The following is a 15,498-nucleotide window of genomic DNA, read 5'->3' as shown; positions in this document are numbered from 1 at the left end:
GCTAGCTAACCGTTAGCTCTAAACAGACAGTTAGCTAACCGTTAGCCAACCGTTAGCTCCAGACAGTTAGCCAACCGTTAGCCAACCGTTAGCTCTAGACAGTTAGCTAACCGTTAGCTCTAGACAGACAGCTAGCTAACCGTTAGCTCTAGACAGAGTTAGCCAACCGTTAGCTCTTGACAGATAGCATTTAGCTAACCGTTAGCTCTAGACAGATAGCATTTAGCTAACCGTTAGCGCTAGACAGATAGCATTTAGCTAACCGTTAGCTCTAGACAGACAGCTAGCTAACCGTTAGCATTTAGCTAACCGTTAGCTCTAGACAGATAGCATTTAGCTAACCGTTAGCGCTAGACAGATAGCATTTAGCTAACCGTTAGCTTAGCGCTCCAGACTACCTAGAATATAAAATAGCATTTCTCAGACGTATAGAAAACATAGTGTATCTATAGCAACATCATCAATAGAAAAACCTGCATGGTTAGTTCCTTCATGTTAATAACATGTAATACTGGGGAAAGGTAATGCTGTATACTTCACTGTGTTAGGCATCTCTCTACTCAACATTAGGTTATACCTTCATCCCTCTATGTTCACAGTTGAAGGGATGAGAGATGGAGGGAGGGGTAGAGGAGGGGTGGAGGGAGGGATGGAGGAGGGATGAAGGGAGGGATGAAGGAGGGATGGAGGGAGGGGTAGAGGAGGGATGGAGGGAGGGATAGAGGAGGGATGAGGGGGGAGGGGTAGAGGAGGGGTGGAGGGAGGGAGGGATAGAGGAGGGATGAAGGGGGATGGAGGGAGGAGGGGTGAGGACGAAGGAGGGGTGAGGAGGCGAGAGGAAGAGAAGGGAGGAAGCATCTTCAGACTATTGAGATTCAGCCGGCCTGAATTCCCTCCATTATTCAAACAATTCAGTTAGTGCTCTTGACAGATAGCATTTAGCCAACTGTTAGCTCTAGACAGACAGTTAGCTAACCGTTATCTCTAGACAATTAGCTAGCTAACCGTTAGCTCTAGACAGACAGCTAGCTAACCGTTAGCCAACCGTTAGCTCCAGACAGTTATCCAACCGTTAGCCAACCGTTAGCTCTAGACAGTTAGCTAACCGTTAGCTCTAGACAGACAGCTAGCTAACCGTTAGCTCTTGACAGATAGCATTTAGCTAACCGTTAGCTCTAGACAGATAGCATTTAGCTAACCGTTAGCTCTAGACAGAGAGCTAGCTAACCGTTAGCTCTTGACAGATAGCATTTAGCTAACCGTTAGCTCTAGACAGATAGCATTTAGCTAACCGTTAGCTCTAGACAGACAGCTAGCTAACCGTTAGCTCTAGACAGACAGCTAGCTAACCGTTAGCTCTAGACAGAGTTAGCCAACCGTTAGCTCTTGACAGATAGCATTTAGCTAACCGTTAGCTCTAGACAGATAGCATTTAGCTAACCGTTAGCGCTAGACAGATAGCATTTAGCTAACCGTTAGCTCTAGACAGACAGCTAGCTAACCGTTAGCATTTAGCTAACCGTTAGCTCTAGACAGATAGCATTTAGCTAACCGTTAGCGCTAGACAGATAGCATTTAGCTAACCGTTAGCTTAGCGCTCCAGACTACCTAGAATATAAAATAGCATTTCTCAGACGTATAGAAAACATAGTGTATCTATAGCAACATCATCAATAGAAAAACCTGCATGGTTAGTTCCTTCATGTTAATAACATGTAATACTGGGGAAAGGTAATGCTGTATACTTCACTGTGTTAGGCATCTCTCTACTCAACATTAGGTTATACCTTCATCCCTCTATGTTCACAGTTGAAGGGATGAGAGATGGAGGGAGGGGTAGAGGAGGGGTGGAGGGAGGGATGGAGGGAGGAGGGGTGAGGATGAAGGAGGGGTGAGGAGGCGAGAGGAAGAGAAGGGAGGAAGCATCTTCAGACTATTGAGATTCAGCCGGCCTGAATTCCCTCCATTATTCAAACAATTCAGTTAGCGCTCTTGACAGATAGCATTTAGCCAACCGTTAGCTCTAGACAGTTAGCTAACCGTTAGCTCTAGACAGACAGCTAGCTAACCGTTAGCTCTAGACAGAGTTAGCCAACCGTTAGCTCTTGACAGATAGCATTTAGCTAACCGTTAGCTCTAGACAGATAGCATTTAGCTAACCGTTAGCTCTAGACGGACAGCTAGCTAACCGTTAGCTCTAGACAGACAGCTAGCTAACCGTTAGCATTTAGCTAACCGTTAGCTCTTGACAGATAGCATTTAGCTAACCGTTAGCGCTAGACAGATAGCATTTAGCTAACCGTTAGCTTAGCGCTCCAGACTACCTAGAATATAAAATAGCATTTCTCAGACGTATAGAAAACATAGTGTATCTATAGCAACATCATCAATAGAAAAACCTGCATGGTTAGTTCCTTCATGTTAATAACATGTAATACTGGGGAAAGGTAATGCTGTATACTTCACTGTGTTAGGCATCTCTCTACTCAACATTAGGTTATACCTTCATCCCTCTATGTTCACAGTTGAAGGGATGAGAGATGGAGGGAGGGGTAGAGGAGGGGTGGAGGGAGGGATGGAGGGGGATGAAGGGAGGGGTAGAGGAGGGGTGGAGGAGGGATGGAGGGGATGGATGGAGGAGGGATGAAGGAGGGATGGAGGGAGGGGTAGAGGAGGGATGGAGGGAGGGATAGAGGAGGGATGAGGGGGAGGGGTAGAGGAGGGGTGGAGGGAGGGAGGGGTAGAGGAGGGGTGGAGGGAGGGATGGAGGAGGGATGAAGGGAGGATGAAGGGAGGGGTAGAGGAGGGATGGAGGGAGGGATAGAGGAGGGATGAGGGGGAGGGGTAGAGGAGGGGTGGAGGGAGGGAGGGATAGAGGAGGGATGAAGGGGGGATGGAGGGAGGAGGGGTGAGGACGAAGGAGGGGTGAGGAGGCGAGAGGAAGAGAAGGGAGGAAGCATCTTCAGACTATTGAGATTCAGCCGGCCTGAATTCCCTCCATTATTCAAACAATTCAGTTAGTGCTCTTGACAGATAGCATTTAGCCAACTGTTAGCTCTAGACAGACAGTTAGCTAACCGTTATCTCTAGACAATTAGCTAGCTAACCGTTAGCTCTAGACAGACAGCTAGCTAACCGTTAGCCAACCGTTAGCTCCAGACAGTTAGCCAACCGTTAGCTCTAGACAGAGTTAGCCAACCGTTAGCTCTTGACAGATAGCATTTAGCTAACCGTTAGCTCTAGACAGATAGCATTTAGCTAACCGTTAGCGCTAGACAGATAGCATTTAGCTAACCGTTAGCGCTAGACAGATAGCATTTAGCTAACCGTTAGCTCTAGACAGACAGCTAGCTAACCGTTAGCTCTAGACAGATAGCATTTAGCTAACCGTTAGCTCTAGACAGATAGCATTTAGCTAACCGTTAGCGCTAGACAGATAGCATTTAGCTAACCGTTAGCTTAGCGCTCCAGACTACCTAGAATATAAAATAGCATTTCTCAGACGTATAGAAAACATAGTGTATCTATAGCAACATCATCAATAGAAAAACCTGCATGGTTAGTTCCTTCATGTTAATAACATGTAATACTGGGGAAAGGTAATGCTGTATACTTCACCGTGTTAGGCATCTCTCTACTCAACATTAGGTTATACCTTCATCCCTCTATGTTCACAGTTGAAGGGATGAGAGATGGAGGGAGGGGTAGAGGAGGGGTGGAGGGAGGGATGGAGGAGGGATGAAGGGAGGATGAAGGAGGGATGAAGGAGGGATGGAGGGAGGGGTAGAGGAGGGATGGAGGGAGGGATAGAGGAGGGATGAGGGGGGAGGGGTAGAGGAGGGGTGGAGGGAGGGAGGGATAGAGGAGGGATGAAGGGGGATGGAGGGAGGAGGGGTGAGGACGAAGGAGGGGTGAGGAGGCGAGAGGAAGAGAAGGGAGGAAGCATCTTCAGACTATTGAGATTCAGCCGGCCTGAATTCCCTCCATTATTCAAACAATTCAGTTAGTGCTCTTGACAGATAGCATTTAGCCAACTGTTAGCTCTAGACAGACAGCTAGCTAACCGTTAGCTCTAGACAGACAGCTAGCTAACCGTTAGCTCTAAACAGACAGTTAGCTAACCGTTAGCCAACCGTTAGCTCCAGACAGTTAGCCAACCGTTAGCCAACCGTTAGCTCTAGACAGTTAGCTAACCGTTAGCTCTAGACAGACAGCTAGCTAACCGTTAGCTCTTGACAGATAGCATTTAGCTAACCGTTAGCTCTAGACAGATAGCATTTAGCTAACCGTTAGCTCTAGACAGACAGCTAGCTAACCGTTAGCTCTTGACAGATAGCATTTAGCTAACCGTTAGCTCTAGACAGATAGCATTTAGCTAACCGTTAGCTCTAGACAGACAGCTAGCTAACCGTTAGCTCTAGACAGACAGCTAGCTAACCGTTAGCTCTAGACAGAGTTAGCCAACCGTTAGCTCTTGACAGATAGCATTTAGCTAACCGTTAGCGCTAGACAGATAGCATTTAGCTAACCGTTAGCTCTAGACAGACAGCTAGCTAACCGTTAGCTCTAGACAGATAGCATTTAGCTAACCGTTAGCTCTAGACAGATAGCATTTAGCTAACCGTTAGCGCTAGACAGATAGCATTTAGCTAACCGTTAGCTTAGCGCTCCAGACTACCTAGAATATAAAATAGCATTTCTCAGACGTATAGAAAACATAGTGTATCTATAGCAACATCATCAATAGAAAAACCTGCATGGTTAGTTCCTTCATGTTAATAACATGTAATACTGGGGAAAGGTAATGCTGTATACTTCACCGTGTTAGGCATCTCTCTACTCAACATTAGGTTATACCTTCATCCCTCTATGTTCACAGTTGAAGGGATGAGAGATGGAGGGAGGGGTAGAGGAGGGGTGGAGGGAGGGATGGAGGAGGGATGAAGGGAGGATGAAGGAGGGATGAAGGAGGGATGGAGGGAGGGGTAGAGGAGGGATGGAGGGAGGGATAGAGGAGGGATGAGGGGGGAGGGGTAGAGGAGGGGTGGAGGGAGGGAGGGATAGAGGAGGGATGAAGGGGGATGGAGGGAGGAGGGGTGAGGACGAAGGAGGGGTGAGGAGGCGAGAGGAAGAGAAGGGAGGAAGCATCTTCAGACTATTGAGATTCAGCCGGCCTGAATTCCCTCCATTATTCAAACAATTCAGTTAGTGCTCTTGACAGATAGCATTTAGCCAACTGTTAGCTCTAGACAGACAGCTAGCTAACCGTTAGCTCTAGACAGACAGCTAGCTAACCGTTAGCTCTAAACAGACAGTTAGCTAACCGTTAGCCAACCGTTAGCTCCAGACAGTTAGCCAACCGTTAGCCAACCGTTAGCTCTAGACAGTTAGCTAACCGTTAGCTCTAGACAGACAGCTAGCTAACCGTTAGCTCTTGACAGATAGCATTTAGCTAACCGTTAGCTCTAGACAGATAGCATTTAGCTAACCGTTAGCTCTAGACAGACAGCTAGCTAACCGTTAGCTCTTGACAGATAGCATTTAGCTAACCGTTAGCTCTAGACAGATAGCATTTAGCTAACCGTTAGCTCTAGACAGACAGCTAGCTAACCGTTAGCTCTAGACAGACAGCTAGCTAACCGTTAGCTCTAGACAGAGTTAGCCAACCGTTAGCTCTTGACAGATAGCATTTAGCTAACCGTTAGCTCTAGACAGATAGCATTTAGCTAACCGTTAGCGCTAGACAGATAGCATTTAGCTAACCGTTAGCTCTAGACAGACAGCTAGCTAACCGTTAGCATTTAGCTAACCGTTAGCTCTAGACAGATAGCATTTAGCTAACCGTTAGCGCTAGACAGATAGCATTTAGCTAACCGTTAGCTTAGCGCTCCAGACTACCTAGAATATAAAATAGCATTTCTCAGACGTATAGAAAACATAGTGTATCTATAGCAACATCATCAATAGAAAAACCTGCATGGTTAGTTCCTTCATGTTAATAACATGTAATACTGGGGAAAGGTAATGCTGTATACTTCACTGTGTTAGGCATCTCTCTACTCAACATTAGGTTATACCTTCATCCCTCTATGTTCACAGTTGAAGGGATGAGAGATGGAGGGAGGGGTAGAGGAGGGGTGGAGGGAGGGATGGAGGGGGATGAAGGGAGGATGAAGGAGGGATGAAGGAGGGATGGAGGGAGGGGTAGAGGAGGGATGGAGGGAGGGATAGAGGAGGGATGAGGGGGGAGGGGTGAGGACGAAGGAGGGGTGAGGAGGCGAGAGGAAGAGAAGGGAGGAAGCATCTTCAGACTATTGAGATTCAGCCGGCCTGAATTCCCTCCATTATTCAAACAATTCAGTTAGTGCTCTTGACAGATAGCATTTAGCCAACTGTTAGCTCTAGACAATTAGCTAACCGTTAGCTCTAGACAGACAGCTAGCTAACCGTTAGCTCTAAACAGACAGTTAGCTAACCGTTAGCCAACCGTTAGCCAACCGTTAGCTCTAGACAGTTAGCTAACCGTTAGCTCTAGACAGACAGCTAGCTAACCGTTAGCTCTAGACAGTTAGCCAACCGTTAGCTCTTGACAGATAGCATTTAGCTAACCGTTAGCTCTAGACAGATAGCATTTAGCTAACCGTTAGCGCTAGACAGACAGCTAGCTAACCGTTAGCTCTAGACAGACAGCTAGCTAACCGTTAGCTCTAGACAGACAGCTAGCTAACCGTTAGCTCTAGACAGAGTTAGCCAACCGTTAGCTCTTGACAGATAGCATTTAGCTAACCGTTAGCTCTAGACAGATAGCATTTAGCTAACCGTTAGCTCTAGACGGACAGCTAGCTAACCGTTAGCTCTAGACAGACAGCTAGCTAACCGTTAGCATTTAGCTAACCGTTAGCTCTAGACAGATAGCATTTAGCTAACCGTTAGCGCTAGACAGATAGCATTTAGCTAACCGTTAGCTTAGCGCTCCAGACTACCTAGAATATAAAATAGCATTTCTCAGACGTATAGAAAACATAGTGTATCTATAGCAACATCATCAATAGAAAAACCTGCATGGTTAGTTCCTTCATGTTAATAACATGTAATACTGGGGAAAGGTAATGCTGTATACTTCACTGTGTTAGGCATCTCTCTACTCAACATTAGGTTATACCTTCATCCCTCTATGTTCACAGTTGAAGGGATGAGAGATGGAGGGAGGGGTAGAGGAGGGGTGGAGGGAGGGATGGAGGAGGGATGAAGGGAGGATGAAGGAGGGATGAAGGAGGGATGGAGGGATGGAAGGAGGGAGGGAGTAGGGATAGAGGAGGGATGGATGGAGGGAGGGAAGGAGGGAGGGATAGAGGAGGGATGAAGGGGGATGGAGGGAGGAGGGGTGAGGACGAAGGAGGGGTGAGGAGGCGAGAGGAAGAGAAGGGAGGAAGCATCTTCAGACTATTGAGATTCAGCCGGCCTGAATTCCCTCCATTATTCAAACAATTCAGTTAGTGCTCTTGACAGATAGCATTTAGCCAACTGTTAGCTCTAGACAGACAGTTAGCTAACCGTTATCTCTAGACAATTAGCTAGCTAACCGTTAGCTCTAGACAGACAGCTAGCTAACCGTTAGCTCTAGACAGACAGCTAGCTAACCGTTAGCGCTTGACAGAGTTAGCCAACCGTTAGCGCTTGACAGAGTTAGCCAACCGTTAGCGCTTGACAGATAGCATTTAGCTAACCGTTAGCTCTAGACAGACAGCTAGCTAACCGTTAGCTCTTGACAGATAGCATTTAGCTAACCGTTAGCTCTAGACAGATAGCATTTAGCTAACCGTTAGCATTTAGCTAACCGTTAGCTTAGCGCTCCAGACTACCTAGAATATAAAATAGCATTTCTCAGACGTATAGAAAACATAGTGTATCTATAGCAACATCATCAATAGAAAAACCTGCATGGTTAGTTCCTTCATGTTAATAACATGTAATACTGGGGAAAGGTAATGCTGTATACTTCACTGTGTTAGGCATCTCTCTACTCAACATTAGGTTATACCTTCATCCCTCTATGTTCACAGTTGAAGGGATGAGAGATGGAGGGAGGGGTAGAGGAGGGGTGGAGGGAGGGATGAAGGAGGGATGAAGGAGGGATGGAGGGAGGGGTAGAGGAGGGATGGAGGGGGATGGAGGGAGGAGGGGTGAGGATGAAGGAGGGGTGAGGAGGCGAGAGGAAGAGAAGGGAGGAAGCATCTTCAGACTATTGAGATTCAGCCGGCCTGAATTCCCTCCATTATTCAAACAATTCAGTTAGCGCTCTTGACAGATAGCATTTAGCCAACTGTTAGCTCTAGACAGACAGCTAACCGTTATCTCTAGACAATTAGCTAGCTAACCGTTAGCTCTAGACAGACAGCTAGCTAACCGTTAGCTCTAGACAGACAGCTAGCTAACCGTTAGCGCTTGACAGAGTTAGCCAACCGTTAGCGCTTGACAGAGTTAGCCAACCGTTAGCGCTTGACAGATAGCATTTAGCTAACCGTTAGCTCTAGACGGACAGCTAGCTAACCGTTAGCTCTAGACAGACAGCTAGCTAACCGTTAGCTCTAGACAGACAGCTAGCTAACCGTTAGCTCTTGACAGATAGCATTTAGCTAACCGTTAGCTCTAGACAGATAGCATTTAGCTAACCGTTAGCTCTAGACAGATAGCATTTAGCTAACCGTTAGCATTTAGCTAACCGTTAGCTTAGCGCTCCAGACTACCTAGAATATAAAATAGCATTTCTCAGACGTATAGAAAACATAGTGTATCTATAGCAACATCATCAATAGAAAAACCTGCATGGTTAGTTCCTTCATGTTAATAACATGTAATACTGGGGAAAGGTAATGCTGTATACTTCACTGTGTTAGGCATCTCTCTACTCAACATTAGGTTATACCTTCATCCCTCTATGTTCACAGTTGAAGGGATGAGAGATGGAGGGAGGGGTAGAGGAGGGGTGGAGGGAGGGATGGAGGGGGATGAAGGGAGGATGAAGGAGGGATGGAGGGAGGGGTAGAGGAGGGGTGGAGGGAGGGATGGAGGAGGGATGAAGGAGGGATGGAGGGAGGGGTAGAGGAGGGATGGAGGGAGGGATAGAGGGATGGAAGGAGGGGGGATGAGGGGGGAGGGGTAGAGGAGGGGTGGAGGGAGGGAGGGATAGAGGAGGGATGAAGGGGGATGGAGGGAGGAGGGGTGAGGACGAAGGAGGGGTGAGGAGGCGAGAGGAAGAGAAGGGAGGAAGCATCTTCAGACTATTGAGATTCAGCCGGCCTGAATTCCCTCCATTATTCAAACAATTCAGTTAGTGCTCTTGACAGATAGCATTTAGCCAACTGTTAGCTCTAGACAGACAGTTAGCTAACCGTTATCTCTAGACAATTAGCTAGCTAACCGTTAGCTCTAGACAGACAGCTAGCTAACCGTTAGCCAACCGTTAGCTCCAGACAGTTAGCCAACCGTTAGCTCTAGACAGAGTTAGCCAACCGTTAGCTCTTGACAGATAGCATTTAGCTAACCGTTAGCTCTAGACAGATAGCATTTAGCTAACCGTTAGCGCTAGACAGATAGCATTTAGCTAACCGTTAGCGCTAGACAGATAGCATTTAGCTAACCGTTAGCTCTAGACAGACAGCTAGCTAACCGTTAGCTCTAGACAGATAGCATTTAGCTAACCGTTAGCTCTAGACAGATAGCATTTAGCTAACCGTTAGCTCTAGACAGATAGCATTTAGCTAACCGTTAGCATTTAGCTAACCGTTAGCTTAGCGCTCCAGACTACCTAGAATATAAAATAGCATTTCTCAGACGTATAGAAAACATAGTGTATCTATAGCAACATCATCAATAGAAAAACCTGCATGGTTAGTTCCTTCATGTTAATAACATGTAATACTGGGGAAAGGTAATGCTGTATACTTCACTGTGTTAGGCATCTCTCTACTCAACATTAGGTTATACCTTCATCCCTCTATGTTCACAGTTGAAGGGATGAGAGATGGAGGGAGGGGTAGAGGAGGGGTGGAGGGAGGGATGGAGGAGGGATGAAGGGAGGATGAAGGAGGGATGGAGGGAGGGGTAGAGGAGGGATGAAGGGGGATGGAGGGAGGACGAAGGAGGGGTGAGGAGGCGAGAGGAAGAGAAGGGAGGAAGCATCTTCAGACTATTGAGATTCAGCCGGCCTGAATTCCCTCCATTATTCAAACAATTCAGTTAGCGCTCTTGACAGATAGCATTTAGCCAACTGTTAGCTCTAGACAGACAGTTAGCTAACCGTTATCTCTAGACAATTAGCTAGCTAACCGTTAGCTCTAGACAGACAGCTAGCTAACCGTTAGCTCTAGACAGACAGCTAGCTAACCGTTAGCGCTTGACAGAGTTAGCCAACCGTTAGCGCTTGACAGAGTTAGCCAACCGTTAGCGCTTGACAGATAGCATTTAGCTAACCGTTAGCTCTAGACGGACAGCTAGCTAACCGTTAGCTCTAGACAGACAGCTAGCTAACCGTTAGCTCTTGACAGATAGCATTTAGCTAACCGTTAGCTCTAGACAGATAGCATTTAGCTAACCGTTAGCGCTAGACAGATAGCATTTAGCTAACCGTTAGCTTAGCGCTCCAGACTACCTAGAATATAAAATAGCATTTCTCAGACGTATAGAAAACATAGTGTATCTATAGCAACATCATCAATAGAAAAACCTGCATGGTTAGTTCCTTCATGTTAATAACATGTAATACTGGGGAAAGGTAATGCTGTATACTTCACCGTGTTAGGCATCTCTCTACTCAACATTAGGTTATACCTTCATCCCTCTATGTTCACAGTTGAAGGGATGAGAGATGGAGGGAGGGGTAGAGGAGGGGTGGAGGGAGGGATGGAGGGGGGATGAAGGAGGGATGGAGGGAGGGGTAGAGGAGGGATGGAGGGAGGGATAGAGGAGGGATGAGGGGGGAGGGGTAGAGGAGGGGTGGAGGGAGGGATAGAGGAGGGATGGAGGGAGGGGTAGAGGAGGGGTGGAGGGAGGGGTAGAGGAGGGATGAAGGAGGGATGGAGGGATGGAAGGAGGGAGGAGTAGGGATAGAGGAGGGATGGATGGAGGGAGGGAAGGAGGGAGGGATGGAGGGGGATGGAGGGAGGGGTATGAAGGAGGGATGGAGGGAGGGGTGGAGGGAGGGATGGAGGGGGATGAAGGGAGGATGAAGGAGGGATGAAGGAGGGATGGAGGGAGGGGTAGAGGAGGGATGGAGGGAGGGGTATGAAGGAGGGATGGAGGGAGGGATGGAGGAGGGGTGGAGGGAGGGATGGAGGAGGGATGAAGGGAGGATGAAGGAGGGATGAAGGAGGGATGGAGGGAGGGGTAGAGGAGGGATGGAGGGAGGGGTATGAAGGAGGGATGGAGGGAGGGGTAGAGGAGGGGTGGAGGGAGGGATGGAGGGGGATGAAGGGGAGGATGAAGGAGGGATGAAGGAGGGATGGAGGGAGGGGTAGAGGAGGGATGGAGGGAGGGGTATGAAGGAGGGATGGAGGGAGGGATGGAGGGAGGGGTAGAGGAGGGGTGGAGGGAGGGATGGATGGAGGGATGAAGGGAGGATGGAGGGAGGGGTAGAGGAGGGATGAGGGAGGGATGGAGGGAGGGGTAGAGGAGGGATGAGGGAGGGGTGGAGGGAGGGATAGAGGAGGGATGGAGGAGGGATGAAGAGGGGATGAAGGAGGGATGAAGGAGGGAGGGAGTAGGGAGGGTGGGATGGAGGGAGTAGGGAGGGATGGAGGGGGCTGAAGGGAAGGAGGGAGGGATGAAGGGAAGGAGGGAGGATGAAGGGAAGGATAGATAGAGGTGGAGGGAGAAAGAGGAGGGAGGACCAGGTGTAGTGTGTCTCAGCGGTTGGATAACAGTCCATCATGATATCCTTCAGTCCTTTCCTCAGTAGCTGAAGTGGTCACATGGTCAGTCCAACAACCCCAGGACTGGGAGGCCCGTGATGGGGGGGGGGAGGAGAGGAGGAGTAATGGTGGCAGGAGGCATCACATGATGTCTGTCCGTCGTCCAGATCCTCCCACAGACCTGGTGGACAGACAGACAGTAGGTCTGCGTCAGAAACAGGCGCGTCAGTCTGGCCTCGCCGCGTTAGAAACGAGGAGAACCCTGGGGTAGGGGGTATAACGAGGAGAACCCTGGGGTAGGGGAGAACCCTGGGGTAGGGGAAAACCCTGGGGTAGGGGGTATAACGAGGAGAACCCTGGGGTGGGGGGTATAACGAGGGGAACCCTGGGGTAGGGGGGTATAACGAGGGGAACCCTGGGGTAGGGATATAACGAGGGTAACCCTGGGGTAGGGGGGTAGAACGAGGAGAACCCTGGGGTAGGGGGTATAACGAGGAGAACCCTGGGGTAGGGGAGAACCCTGGGGTAGGGGGGAATAACGAGGGGAACCCTGGGGTAGGGGGGTATAACGAGGAGAACCCTGGGGTAGGGGGTTAACGTGGAGAACCCTGGGGTAGGGGGTATAACGAGGGGACCCTGGGGTAGGGGAGAACCCTGGGGTAGGGGGTATAACGAGGGGAACCCTGGGGTAGGGGTATTAACGAGGGGAACCCTGGGGTAGGGGGGTATAACGAGGGGAACCCTGGGGTAGGGGGTATAACGAGGGGAACCCTGGGGTAGGGGGGTATAACGAGGGGAACCCTGGGGTAGGGGGTATAACGAGGGGAACCCTGGGGTAGGGGGTAGAACGAGGAGAACCCTGGGGAAGGGGGGTATAACGAGGAGAACCCTGGGGTAGGGGAGAACCCTGGGGTAGGGGGTATAACGAGGGGAACCCTGGGGTAGGGGAGAACCCTGGGGTAGGGGGTATAACGAGGAGAACCCTGGGGTAGGGGGTATAACGAGGAGAACCCTGGGGTAGGGGAGAACCCTGGGGTAGGGGGTATAACGAGGGGAACCCTGGGGTAGGGAGTATAACGAGGAGAACCCTGGGGTAGGGGGGTATAACGAGGGGAACCCTGGGGTAGGGGGTATAACGAGGGGAACCCTGGGGTAGGGGGTATAACGAGGGGAACCCTGGGGTAGGGGGTATAACGAGGGGAACCCTGGGGTAGGGGATATAACGAGGAGAACCCTGGGGTAGGGGGGTATAACGAGGGGAACCCTGGGGTAGGGGGGTATAACGAGGGAAACCCTGGGGTAGGGGGGTATAACGAGGAGAACCCTGGGGTAGGGGGTATAACGAGGGGACCCTGGGGTAGGGGGAGAACCCTGGGGTAGGGGGGTATAACGAGGGGAACCCTGGGGTAGGGGGTATAACGAGGGGAACCCTGGGGTAGGGGGTATAACGAGGAGAACCCTGGGGTAGGGGGGTATAACGAGGAGAACCCTGGGGTAGGGGAGAACCCTAGGGTAGGGGGTATAACGAGGAGAACCCTGGGGTAGGGGGTATAACGAGGAGAACCATGGAGTAGGGGGAATAACGAGGGGAACCCTGGGGTAGGGGGGATAACGAGGGGAACCCTGGGGTAGGGGGGGTATAACGAGGAGAACCCTGGGGTAGGGGGTATAACGAGGAGAACCCTGGGGTAGGGGGGTATAACGAGGAGAACCCTGGGGTAGGGGGGTATAACGAGGAGAACCCTGGGGTAGGGGGGTATAACGAGGAGAACCCTGGGGTAGGGGGGTATAACGAGGAGAACCCTGGGGTAGGGGGGTATAACGTGTGTGTGTATAGTCAGTGTGTGTGTGTAGTGTATAGTGTGTGTGTGTGTGTGTGTAGTGTGTGTGTGTGTAGTGTGTGTGTGTGTGTGTGTGTGTGTGTGTGTGTGTGTGTGTGTGTGTGTGTGTGTGTGTGTGTGTGTGTGTGTGTGTGTATAGTGTGTGTGTGTGTAGTGTAGTTACCTGTTCAGGTGATGAGGATTCCATCCTCTGTGATGTTCCTCAAGTTATTCTCTACCTCGTCCACGGTACTACACACACACACACACACACACACACACACACACACACGTGTAAATCAGACGTCGACGTGTTCGTGTTAACGTGTCTGGGTGTGTCCCGGCCCATTTTCCAAAAACCCAGGGGTCCATACTTACGACTATTATAAAACGTTTAAGCATCAGCCAATTAAAATCATTGACACAGTCGCATGTGATCAAAGGCTACAATGCTAGCTGTTCCCATTACATAACCTGGTACATTTAGCCCTATGCTAGCTGTTCCCATTACATAACCTGGCACATTTAGCCCTATGCTAGCTGTTCCCATTACATAACCTGGCACATTTGGGCCCTATGCTAGCTGTTCCCATTACATAACCTGGCACATTTAGCCCTATGCTAGCTGTTCCCGTTACATAACCTGGCACATTTAGCCCTATGCTAGCTGTTCCCATTACATAACCTGGCACATTTAGCCCTATGCTAGCTGTTCCCATTATATTATCTGGCACATTTAGCCCTATGCTAGCTGTTCCCGTTACATAACCTGGCACATTTAGCCCTACGCTAGCTGTTCCCATTACATAACCTGGCACATTTAGCCCTATGCTAGCTGTTCCATTTACATAACCTGGCACATTTAGCCCTATGCTAGCTGTTCCCATTACATAACCTGGCACATTTAGCCCTACGCTAGCTGTTCCCGTTACATAACCTGGTACATTTAGCCCTACGCTAGCTGTTCCCATTACATAACCTGGTACATTTAGCCCTACGCTAGCTGTTCCCATTACATAACCTGGCACGTTTAGCCCTATGCTAGCTGTTCCCATTACATAACCTGGCACATTTAGCCCTATGCTAGCTGTTCCCATTACATAACCTGGCACATTTGGGCCCTATGCTAGCTGTTCCCATTACATAACCTGGCACATTTAGCCCTATGCTAGCTGTTCCCATTACATAACCTGGTACATTTAGCCCTATGCTAGCTGTTCCCATTACATAACCTGGCACATTTAGCCCTATGCTAGCTGTTCCCATTACATAACCTGGCACATTTAGCCCTACGCTAGCTGTTCCCGTTACATAACCTGGCACATTTAGCCCTATGCTAGCTGTTCCCATTACATAACCTGGTACATTTAGCCCTACGCTAGCTGTTCCCATTACATAACCTGGTACATTTAGCCCTACGCTAGCTGTTCCCATTACATAACCTGGCACATTTAGCCCTACGCTAGCTGTTCCCATTACATAACCTGGCACGTTTAGCCCTATGCTAGCTGTTCCCATTACATAACCTGGCACATTTAGCCCTATGCTAGCTGTTCCCATTACATAACCTGGCACATTTGGGCCCTACGCTAGCTGTTCCCATTACATAACCTGGCACATTTAGCCCTATGCTAGCTGTTCCCATTAAGAACGTCTGTTAAATGACGTAACACGTTAATGTAACTAAGTCTCTGGATGAGAACGTCTGTTAAATGACGTAAAACACGTTAATGTAACTAAGTCTCTGGAGGAGAACGTCTGTTAAATGA

At 49.2% G+C, this 15,498-nt stretch overlaps 1 pseudogene; it reads right to left on the bottom strand.

Annotated features, from left to right (window-relative positions):
* Positions 1-11,807: 11,807 nt before the first annotated feature.
* The window catches only part of LOC106596019 (lethal(2) giant larvae protein homolog 1-like), a 100,191-nt pseudogene continuing 96,500 nt past the window's right edge, over positions 11,808-15,498 (bottom strand).

This window comes from Salmo salar, unplaced genomic scaffold (genome assembly GCF_905237065.1).
Source record: "Salmo salar unplaced genomic scaffold, Ssal_v3.1, whole genome shotgun sequence".
Lineage (NCBI taxonomy): Eukaryota > Metazoa > Chordata > Actinopteri > Salmoniformes > Salmonidae > Salmo > Salmo salar.
This window is presented reverse-complemented; position numbering and strand designations above follow the sequence as displayed.